The sequence below is a fragment of the Danaus plexippus genome, chromosome 14, assembly GCF_018135715.1.
Source record: "Danaus plexippus chromosome 14, MEX_DaPlex, whole genome shotgun sequence".
NCBI lineage: Eukaryota > Metazoa > Arthropoda > Insecta > Lepidoptera > Nymphalidae > Danaus > Danaus plexippus.
Genome location: NC_083546.1, coordinates 8,072,299 through 8,082,886, shown reverse-complemented (window position 1 = coordinate 8,082,886; position 10,588 = coordinate 8,072,299). Strand labels below are relative to the sequence as shown.

Below are 10,588 nucleotides of genomic sequence, written 5' to 3'. Positions count from 1 at the left end.
TAAAAAACACTTAAATACAATAATAAATTATTATCTTCCTTAATGGTTTTTTTTATAAAACAACTATGCTGAAATGTTTCTAAGTTCTACCTTAACATATCTGTTACAATGTAAATTTTCAACTGTTGCAATGTAAAATTTTAAGTGACAACTTATTTCTCTGACCATGTGTATGTAAATGTGCTTACTACTTTTATAAATACGTGAAGCGAAAATAGGAAAGAAATTTCAATATTCCTACGAGTTCAGAAAACTAAACTGACTACATTATGAAGACTATTAACATTTAAAAGGTTGGTGCCGTCCACAGAAAGGTAATTTTAACTCCTCTGTACTTCATTAATGAGAATAGCTCAGGAAACTAAATTATAAAGACGCTTTGATACAGCAAAGTGTATCAGTTAGTATAGTAACAGACGTTATTGGACACATTAATTTTTAAAATGTCTGCGTCATTACCAATAATAAATAACTATTAATCTAATTATATGTATTAATTTATTTGCTTTTTTGATACTTCAATGAAAAAGTTATTGAAAGTTGAATGATTGAGTTGTTGCTAAATGTCGTTGCTTTAACTGTAGTTAAAATATGTTCTTTATTGTTTTCTCAACAACGTTACGTTACTGACTTCTTTATTTATTAGAACAGTTTTTCCTTAAACTAAAATATACTGTTTGTCATTAATAAGTCCCTAACTTTAATGAGAAAAAAAAATAATTGAAAAAAAAGCAAGATAAAGAGCTGGTATACTTTTTTATGTATACAAAAGTATCAAAATTATAACTGTAATTAGCAGAGCGTGGTTTCGATCCACGGACCTCTGGGTTATGGGCCCAGCACGCTTCCACTGCGCCACTCTGCTTATACTTGGGTCTGATCAACTGTTACATCCGGATATAGATGGTACCTACCATTAAAATATTTTACTCCACATGTATAAACAATAAACCGACAGATCTGAAAACGAAATCATAAAACGTAGCAATGCTTAGTACCACTAACCACACACCACAAACCACATACCACAAACCACACACCACCACATACTTGTAACTAAATGAATAGTATGAAATATTTTTGACCTCATAGCAATCGCCTCTTAGAACTTTAATAGTATTACGCCATAAATTTGGATATCGGGAACAAAATGGTTGTATACTTTTCAGAAAGAAATGAACTAGCTAAGACAATAAAATGGTTGTAAAAGCCCAAAATTCTTTCAAAACAGTTTCTATTTAAACTTAAGAACACTGCGTTAAGCAAGCCATCAAGCCATCAGTCTGAGTCCATTTCCACGTTTGTAGAATGGTCGTTTATGTTTGTGACATAAAACTATTTCTTGAAACTCATATTACATTTCTCTTATAAAGAGAAAAGTTGTTACAAATACGTCTCACACAAACATTTTGACCGACTTCTCATTTTATACGGAAAACGAAAAGACGAATGAATTGAAATATTACACCGAGCAAACTTATAATTTGAAAACAAATATTTTCAACAGATTTAAATATTTATTATTTAAAAAATTTCTCTCGTTTGTTTGTGAAATAAAAATCATAGTATAACATAAATTGTCACTGGAAAATTTTAAGAAAGAGTAATTTGATTAAACTGTTTTGTTTCAAGATTGAAGAATACAATAAAAAATATATACCCTTATTGGGATTTTCCTACATATGGCCATTTTTTGACGATAATGTAAACATCTTTTTATTTTATTGCTTGTCAATATTTCTCGTTATAATTTTATCCAGTTCCTTGCATAAGTTCTTTTACTACACCTATAATAACAATCAACTATAACATAAATTTAAGGTTGGAGCGAAGAGAGAGAGAGTGACACGGATTTTAAAATAGAACAGTAAATACTTGTAAGAGTTAAGTACAAAATAGGGTCTTATCGCTTAATGGTATCTAAGAGTTTCGCTAGTATTCATTTAAATAAAACGAATATTTTCAGATTCACTACCCGTTTTTTATTATTTAAAACTTCATACTCCCGACGTTTCGGTTACTTGTAGCGACCGAGACCATGGGGAGACGAGATGAAAATTTATGCTTATCGCTTATGAACGATTTCTTCCAGAATACCTTTTGAGTATAGGACATATAGAAGATGAAAGTGAATTGAGGTGTATAAATACACATAAGCACTAAATCGTTTAATATAATACAGCGAAAAGAGCATTTTGTTTGTATATATATCTAACAGTCCATTTACAAAATTATAGAAACAGTACAATAGTCAGTATGTCTATTTTAATGAATTGCTTACTAATTGAATTAAACTCAAAGTTATATTTAATGAGTTCTTGGGCTATGGTCTTTACTCACAGCCTGAGCTCACTTAGTTCAGAGTTTGAGCCAAAATTAAAAAAGTTTTAACTGAGTGTGAGAAGAACGGAAAGCAAGTTCTGTAGCCAATAAAATATATGACGTGCTAATAAACTGTTAGTTCACAATATAAAATAGCTTCATTATAAGATTATATGCAGAGTATTTTATAAGTTATGAAATGTAGATATTTTTTTGTAATAATTTACTTCAATACAATAATTTGTTTTTGTAAAAGTTTCATATGCTTTTTTACTAAACGTACGTTGACTTCAACAACAATATATTTTTTCCATGCAAACAACATCAATCAAAATATCAAGAGGTCTTCTAATTGATTGAAAGAGCGTCTGTGTATGTGGGTCGGGCTATAAATGACATGGCGATTAAGACTAAATCGTTAATAAATAATTAATGAATTTGTTAAATTTTTTTTTTTTGTAATTCTACAATGAAATATGAATATAATAACTTTATACATACAAAATGAATCAAGAACCATCCAATCCATTAAATATATAATAAACGTATATGATTATGAAAAAATTTAATTAATTTTTTGGTGGACCAATCAGTCTTACGATATAATGGCTCATTAAGTGCTCTGAATAATATTTTAAGTGCAGTAAGTGAAATGTATAAGCGTTGGTCGTAACTGAGATATTTATTATATTTTAATATAAATATTTAACTTCTACAATACGTTATATCATTTTTTTATTTTGTTGTTTGTAATGAATAGAAATAAAACCATGAACACAACGCGTTCATTTCTCGTATTCTATAATACATTTTCTTGAACTGTTTGTGTTAAGTTTCTCTTATGAAGTACCATCATTTACTACTCGGAAATATCTATATGTAATTGGTTGGGCAAAGAGAGGAGCTTGGACGGTGGAGGTGAGCGTTTAACGCGTTAGGGGCCCCTTAAACCTACACCTGGGTCGCAAGTCCCAGGCACTGTTGAAGCTCCTATCCCTGCAACGACGGACCCGGCACCCGCATGGTGAATCCATGGAATGCTGAGAGGTTTCGCCTCTTATACTTAATGTTAATCTGAGCTTTAAATAAATAAATATCGTATTTGTTTTCAGTGTAATTTGATTTATGTTCAGGTGAATTTTAAAGCGTTGTTTATAATAACGAATACAAAGCATGTACCACCCACGACTGTTCTCTGACCTCCACGTTAATGCAATGAGGCTTAGTGGTTTACCAGTACACTATACGTGTATATGGAGATAATTGAAATCAGTAAAAGTATCGCATCCACTGAGTTATATATCGACTCGATAAGTTCTAGAGACAATATAGGTCAAGCTGGTGTTGGAACACATTTTATTGTTATTATTTGTTTAAGGAAGAGATTAAGTTTACTTATATATTTATTGACTTCAAATATTTAGTAAGTCAAAGACTATAGCTATTAAAAAGAGTTACTTATTATAAGCTTGTTAAGTGATTCTGCAAGAAGCTTCGTAAGATATGTTATATATTACCTGTATTATATATATATTATATCATTAGAACACCCTTTATACTGATTTAATTTGTTTTAATATTGAATGTGTCAGCTGTCTCACCTCAGTATCCTGTTAGATAGGATTTCTTTTACGTGCCATCTTCTATATTGGTGTCATTTACAACTGTTATTTAGAGAAGACGTTTTCCTGAGAACTATCGCTGAATACTTGACGAATAAATTATTGAATTTATTTAAAATAAGATGATTCGCGTCTTCACGTATTTTCTGTATAGATGCTCTTTAAGAAATAAAAAGTAAGTCGGTTTGCAACGACATATGAATGATTTGATGAATACAGACACGAAGTATTACATAATGAGTATCGGTATGTAGAAATATATGAGGATTGAATTAACGGAGGAAAGAATTTGTAACAGCTCACAGATGAACTGAATTCCGTTCGCTGCATCTCGGCATTTCAGTCCTGAAATAGATAATTTTATTATTCATATAACTTCACTTTTAGTATGTCTTTGTCATGTTTTATTGCGTGCGTAATTTTAAATAATGTCCTTATAAAATGTTGTAAAAAATCGGTTTCATCACATTCACAGTAACTAACTAAAAATATATATTTTTATCCATTTAATAAAATAACGTAACTTAATAATGCTTAACTTAAATTGTTTTTTAAAGACTTACAACGTTAATTAAAGACTCTTCAAATTATTAGCAGTTGGCAACTCATGATAGTTGAATGTAAAGTTAAATTTAATAGAATTAAAACAACTTATTCTAAGATGATACTATAAGTCTATCTTGATGTAAAAAAGTAGATTTATAAAAAAAGGGTAATTCGTTTCTTCAGTGTACAAATTATTTTTGTATGATACATAAAACTGAGCTTAAAATTAATACAAAATAAAATAAATTCCAGGACGCAGTCTACCCGAGATAAACGTTAGAATTAACCTTAAATAATGCCTTATAAATATTTCTAAAAATATAGCTATTCTCATTAAATTTCCTGGTTCTGATCATTTATAAAGAAGTATATTTATTGTAAATTTTATGTACACAAATTCTCTTCTAAATATATGTTCGTCTATATCACCAGCCAATCCAATAAAAGTTTGAGAGTGTCTTGTAGCCCGGGGTAACGTTATCTCAGTTTGTTAAGGATATCTCATTCATGCACAAGGAAACTTATTCAGAGGCACAAACAGCTTGCCCTCAACATTTTAAGATATTTTAGTATTGGAATACATTATAGAAATTGTATTTTTATAACACTGATACTTTTCGTTATATAATTTATAATCTGTGAGAAAGTTGGCATGGCTTACGGTGCAAATGTTAAATATTTTATCGTTTATAAATAGACGAAGTTAAAAATAATTTTGTTTTAACACTTCACAAGCTCTTGACTTCAAATTTATCCTTATTATATTTAAATTTATATTATTCTACTATAAAAAGGTTCTCGAATCTAAAACAACTTAAAAACATACTGTATTATAAAACAATGAATGACAAACAGTGAGTTCTACAAAAATAATTTAAACAAATATATAAAGTTTTAATGTGACAAAACATTTTTATTGTGGGTACGGATTGCTTTATGAGATCCACGGATACATGTTTCAATGTCACCGTCGATCCCAAACGGATGTACAAATTTTATTTTATAGGAAATATTCGCTGACATTTTCGCTTTGAAACTTGATTAAAGCGGCGTTAGGTCGGATATTTTTTATGCATGGCCGTGTTTTATTTTTAAGTTTATCAGGCAGCGTATATATAGATGGCATTTATATATAATATGTTATGTATTTTATACTTTTTCATTTTATACACCTTATTTTGAAGAGGCATTGCTATTTAACAAAAAAAAATTTAAAGACCCATGGGGCAGAGTACGTCAAACAAAAAAAAACGGTTAAAACACTAAGGGCCGCAAAAGATTAACGCGCCCTTGGTCCACATGAAACTGTCGTTTATCGTAAGTTGCAGAGATTACACCTCCACCGTTCAGCCTGCCTGGATTGTGTACTCTATTTAAGGTGGAACAAGTGTAATGATCACCGTAATGGACCTTTGAATCGACTCATTTCCTGGCCCTTGGTGAAATAGGCCTCGATCCAATTGAATATAAAAAAAGCTCCCACGTTGTTGATGTAACAAAATAGATGGGATTTTTTTTTGGTTCAATGCTCGGTGACATTATCTGTGTCGTTGGTAACACAGGCTTCTCATATAACGACTTAAATATAATGAAAACGCAATGTAGTAACATAACAAAACATTTGATTGTACAAAAGTTACTATAACAATATAAATGTACATTTTAACAGTATTTTTTTCAATTACCAGGAATCACTTTTAGCGTTTATAATCATGACGTCACATAATTAAGACAGTTTTAATATAAATACTTACTTTTGTAAATATCATTGAAGGATATTATTTGAATACTTTAAACATCTGAAAGGCATGCATTGTTATTATTTAAAGTTATTCATTTAAATAATACAGATAATTTCACTTCAATGGGGGTTTGTTTTTATCTCAACTATTTCCAGCCTTGTAAAGATGTGAATAATCTGATGTCATGCCTCATCTCCTTCACTCGTCACGCTTTCTTTCTTCTTTCTATTCTAAATCATAACATACCTACAATATTACATTAATAAGAGCCACCGAAGGTGATGTATTATGAAATCTGTTGATAATTTTATCGAAATATTGTTGATGTGTTACTGATGTTAACGACCAGTAATTATTTGCTATGATTTTCTTTTATGAATGAGTAAAAATAACATTAAAATTAATATATTTTTCTAATGACTGAAGTGAGACCCATTCGTTTTTATAAACCTGTAAAACTCTACTTAAACAGTCTTACAACCATTACACAATCACACAACTAGTATGAAAAGCAATTCAGCAGAAACATAAATCGTTTCATTTTAATTTTTGCTCTTTTACTATAATAGGAGAAATAAAACAAGAAATTACATTTTTATTATTATGAGTCCTTACTTACCTTCAGGCACATTACCGCTACCTTATGTTAATGTTACGTTTTCTATAAAAGCTATGAAGAATGATTTTTCAACTTGCAATGTTATATTAAATAAATAAGAAAGATCAAAGACTAAAGTCAGCGGATTAGGATAAGTTCGTCTAAATGTCACTGGCGATATCCGGTAAACGACGAATAAGCCAAAGATCAAGTGTTGGCCTCGCATGCAAGCTGACAGCGATGTTTTTAATTGAAAAGTTGAGTAAACGTAAAGTAAAGTTGAAAGTTAATCTTACCACATCACGATTATTGGCAATCCTTGTATGACAGCAGGGACTGACTGGCTAAATATTTCTTTTATTTTTTAGACATTTTAATTTAAATACCTTACAAGATCTTTAAAGATAACTATAGAATGAACGAAAAATGATTCAATGCCCATGTGTACTACGCATCTTTCTCTTTAATAGAACACATGAGAATTTTCTCTTGACATTCTCTTGACAATTTACGATGGGAAGAAACGAGTCTAACTCAACGTCATATGTTGATTTTAAATATAATGTGTTCAAATTATTGAATTATACAAACAAACATACTTTTTATATTATCCTTTTTTGTATCCAATTGCTTTATTAATTTATATTATATATTTTTAAGAATAATTTAAAACCATTTTACTTAAAATACTAAGTTGGTTATATATTTTGTTTTCTCTTTCACTGTTGAAAATTGTCATTGAATGAATGAAACAAAAATTACTTCAAATAAAACATGTTTCTGTGTTCAAAAGTTAACTTAATATATGTGTTTGTGCTCCAAGGATGGCTCTGTAATTTAATAAGTTTACACGTGACTTTGACTTGACCTTCGGTGAGTGGAAAGTCGATAAGAATAGATACTTATTAGGTGTACACAAGCTTTATTAGGGTAATAGGCCAAGGAGTGGATTTTTATATCATCGTATATTTATCATATTCATGACTCGACTATTTTACAACCTCGAAATATTTTCATTATTTTGTCCGTAATTAAATTAATCTCAGAGTGATATAACCATTGACATAATATATCACTGAAATTATTTTTAGTAGCAAATACCACTTGCTACCAAAAAATAATTGCGTTATGTTTTGCAATCTCATTTATACCATGTACTACGTAATCTAGCATTTCCACAAAAAAAATAAAATATTATATTTTTTAATATAAATGTGAAGTATTTTAAATATAACATAAATAGCGCCATACGGCGATGTTTGAACTATCGTTTACGATTACCAAAGAAAGTAATAACGGGGGCACTTTGGATACGTTGCTGCCCGAATTTCACTAGTACGAACACGTACGAACCCGAAAGAATAATACCGAACTTTCAAATAGTTTTCGAGTCCTCACGTTGAGTACAAAAAGGCCGTGTAATAACGTGCTTATAATAAAAAAAAATTGTGTTAAAATCATTCAAAGCTCTTTTAGTGGGATTTGAATAAAGTTTGTAGCAAAACAGACAAAGAAAAGACTGCGAAATATGAATATCAACTATCAAACCTTTATAAAAGAAATTTATCAATAATAATCATTCAATATTACTATAATAAATTGAATTCCTTATGTCCCTGAAGAGATCTATTATAGGTTCCCTTGAAGATGTACATTTTGTCTAGCCTACAAAAAAAAACTAGAATTAAACTTATGACCTTAAAGGGATCCTAGGTGACTTTAAAGAACAAAAGGTTACTAGGATCGCGTAACACAGACCACACAGGAATGGCCGCTTATAACCTTTTCATTGCCTTATAATTTGATTCCAGTTTTGTTACGATATACTAGGACCTCTGATAATGATATTACCATAATCCTTCTTTGATAGATCTTCCACTGCCTTCAAGCTAAGACTGCAGTCTGTCAAAGTGCCTGATTACCCTACGAGACAAGTACTGTGCCCGAGTACCACGCTCGAAACGGCTCAAATATTGATTTTATGAAATCAACTGTAAAGAATGCAAATTGAAGCGATACAAAAAATATACGTATATATGAAGATGTCATTCATCAGAATATTGTGCAGGCGTCGCAACCATTCTTTTCACGCACATGAAAGATGTGAACGACGTTCGTCATAAAACTCAAGTTCAGTAATAAGTAGTAACTCGCTTATCTTCAATGCCTGCAACGTATTTTCACCACGTGTGTTGCAAATATCCATGGACGGTGGTGAACGCTTACACTCAAGTGGACCGCCGACTTATTAGCTTGCTGCCGCACATAAAAAGATTAAAATTGTTAAACGATGAAAAGTTACATAATAGCTTGTAATACCTTTTTTTTTTTTGTAATATAGGTTATAATGTTTTTGGTTATAGAAATATAACAAATAAACTAAGCTATTTAAACATATGTAATATTCTCTACGAGATCCCACAGCTGTTGATTGAAAATATTTCAAGATAATTTCTTCTTCACCGTACCCACACAACCTGCAGTATTTTCAGGTAAGTTTTTTGTAATGTCTACGTATTTACGGTACTCAAAACATAAAACAGTACGCGTCAGTTATTTGTCGACTCCAATATTTGTTTAGCTACTCGTTTTGAGAATCGGTATTTGTATTTGGAATGTTACACTGACGTACAACACTTTTGTCTGACGAGCTTAGGGATTTACAATAGCGTCATCCAAATATACCCCATTCATGAAATATAAAGCAGTATTTTGCATATTGTCGCATATTATCAATAAATATATAAATATTTTTCTTTAATTCTTCTATATTGTTATATTTATATTAAAATCGCTTTACAAAGTTTCCCAGTTACTTTTACTGTACAACTGTTATAATGAGTGGAAATGGCAGATTGTGTGCTATCATCAAATCAATAATTCAAACTCAATGCATGTCGCCTTTATCGATTTTCCATTCATCAAAGTAATCATGTTACGAGTGTGTGTACAGAGCTATGTTTATTCACTTGATGGATATGTGTAGGTGTTCTATGTTGTATTTTAATTATGACATCTTCTTTATTTCATAATTACAAATATTTAATAATAATTTCTTCCATTTACATTTAAATTATATATATATGTTTAATTGAAATTTTACGGAAATTTAACAAAGAAACCCTTCTAAATCTCGGCAAATAATTTTCCTGGGCTATACTAAATGGGATTAAAATAAAATATAATTATAAAATAATTAAAGACGAAACCTCTGCATTCCATGGATTCGCCGCGCGGCTGCCGGGTCCATCCATCCATTTTATTGTAATTCCATTTAGTTTAATGAGTAAATAACAAAAAAAATCTCACATTGAAAAAGTTTATAAACCCGAACGTGATGGGCATTTTAAATCAGACTAATAAATAACACATGTATTTATTAAAAGAATTTCTATTTACATTTTGTCGTTTATTCTGTCACACTTTGGTTTTAAATAAACATTAAAAATTGTACTCAAATATAACAAAACCTTTAATACCTTAATGCTCTTCTGTTATGTGCCTAGAATAATATGTTTTACATTTACTCATTGTTCGATCGTGAAATTTGTTGATTATTTAAATTTTATTAATGTTTTTACAAATACTTTCAATATTATAAACTAATAAAAAAAATTAAGTTTTGCTTTTTAAATCCACATTTATTTAGTGAATATAAACCGACATCAAAATTATTTCAGTTATTTTTATGTTCATAATATACTCCCAAAATATTTGTGGAGACAATTGTCTTTGTGTATGGACCCCGTGGGGATATT

At 30.0% G+C, this 10,588-nt stretch overlaps 1 non-coding gene across 1 annotated transcript; it reads right to left on the bottom strand.

Moving 5' to 3' along the window:
• Window positions 1-793: 793 nt before the first annotated feature.
• Window positions 794-865, bottom strand: Trnam-cau (transfer RNA methionine (anticodon CAU)). Its single transcript has one exon. It is a non-coding gene; the product is annotated as a tRNA-Met (tRNA).
• Between the last annotated feature and the right edge of the window lie 9,723 nt (window positions 866-10,588).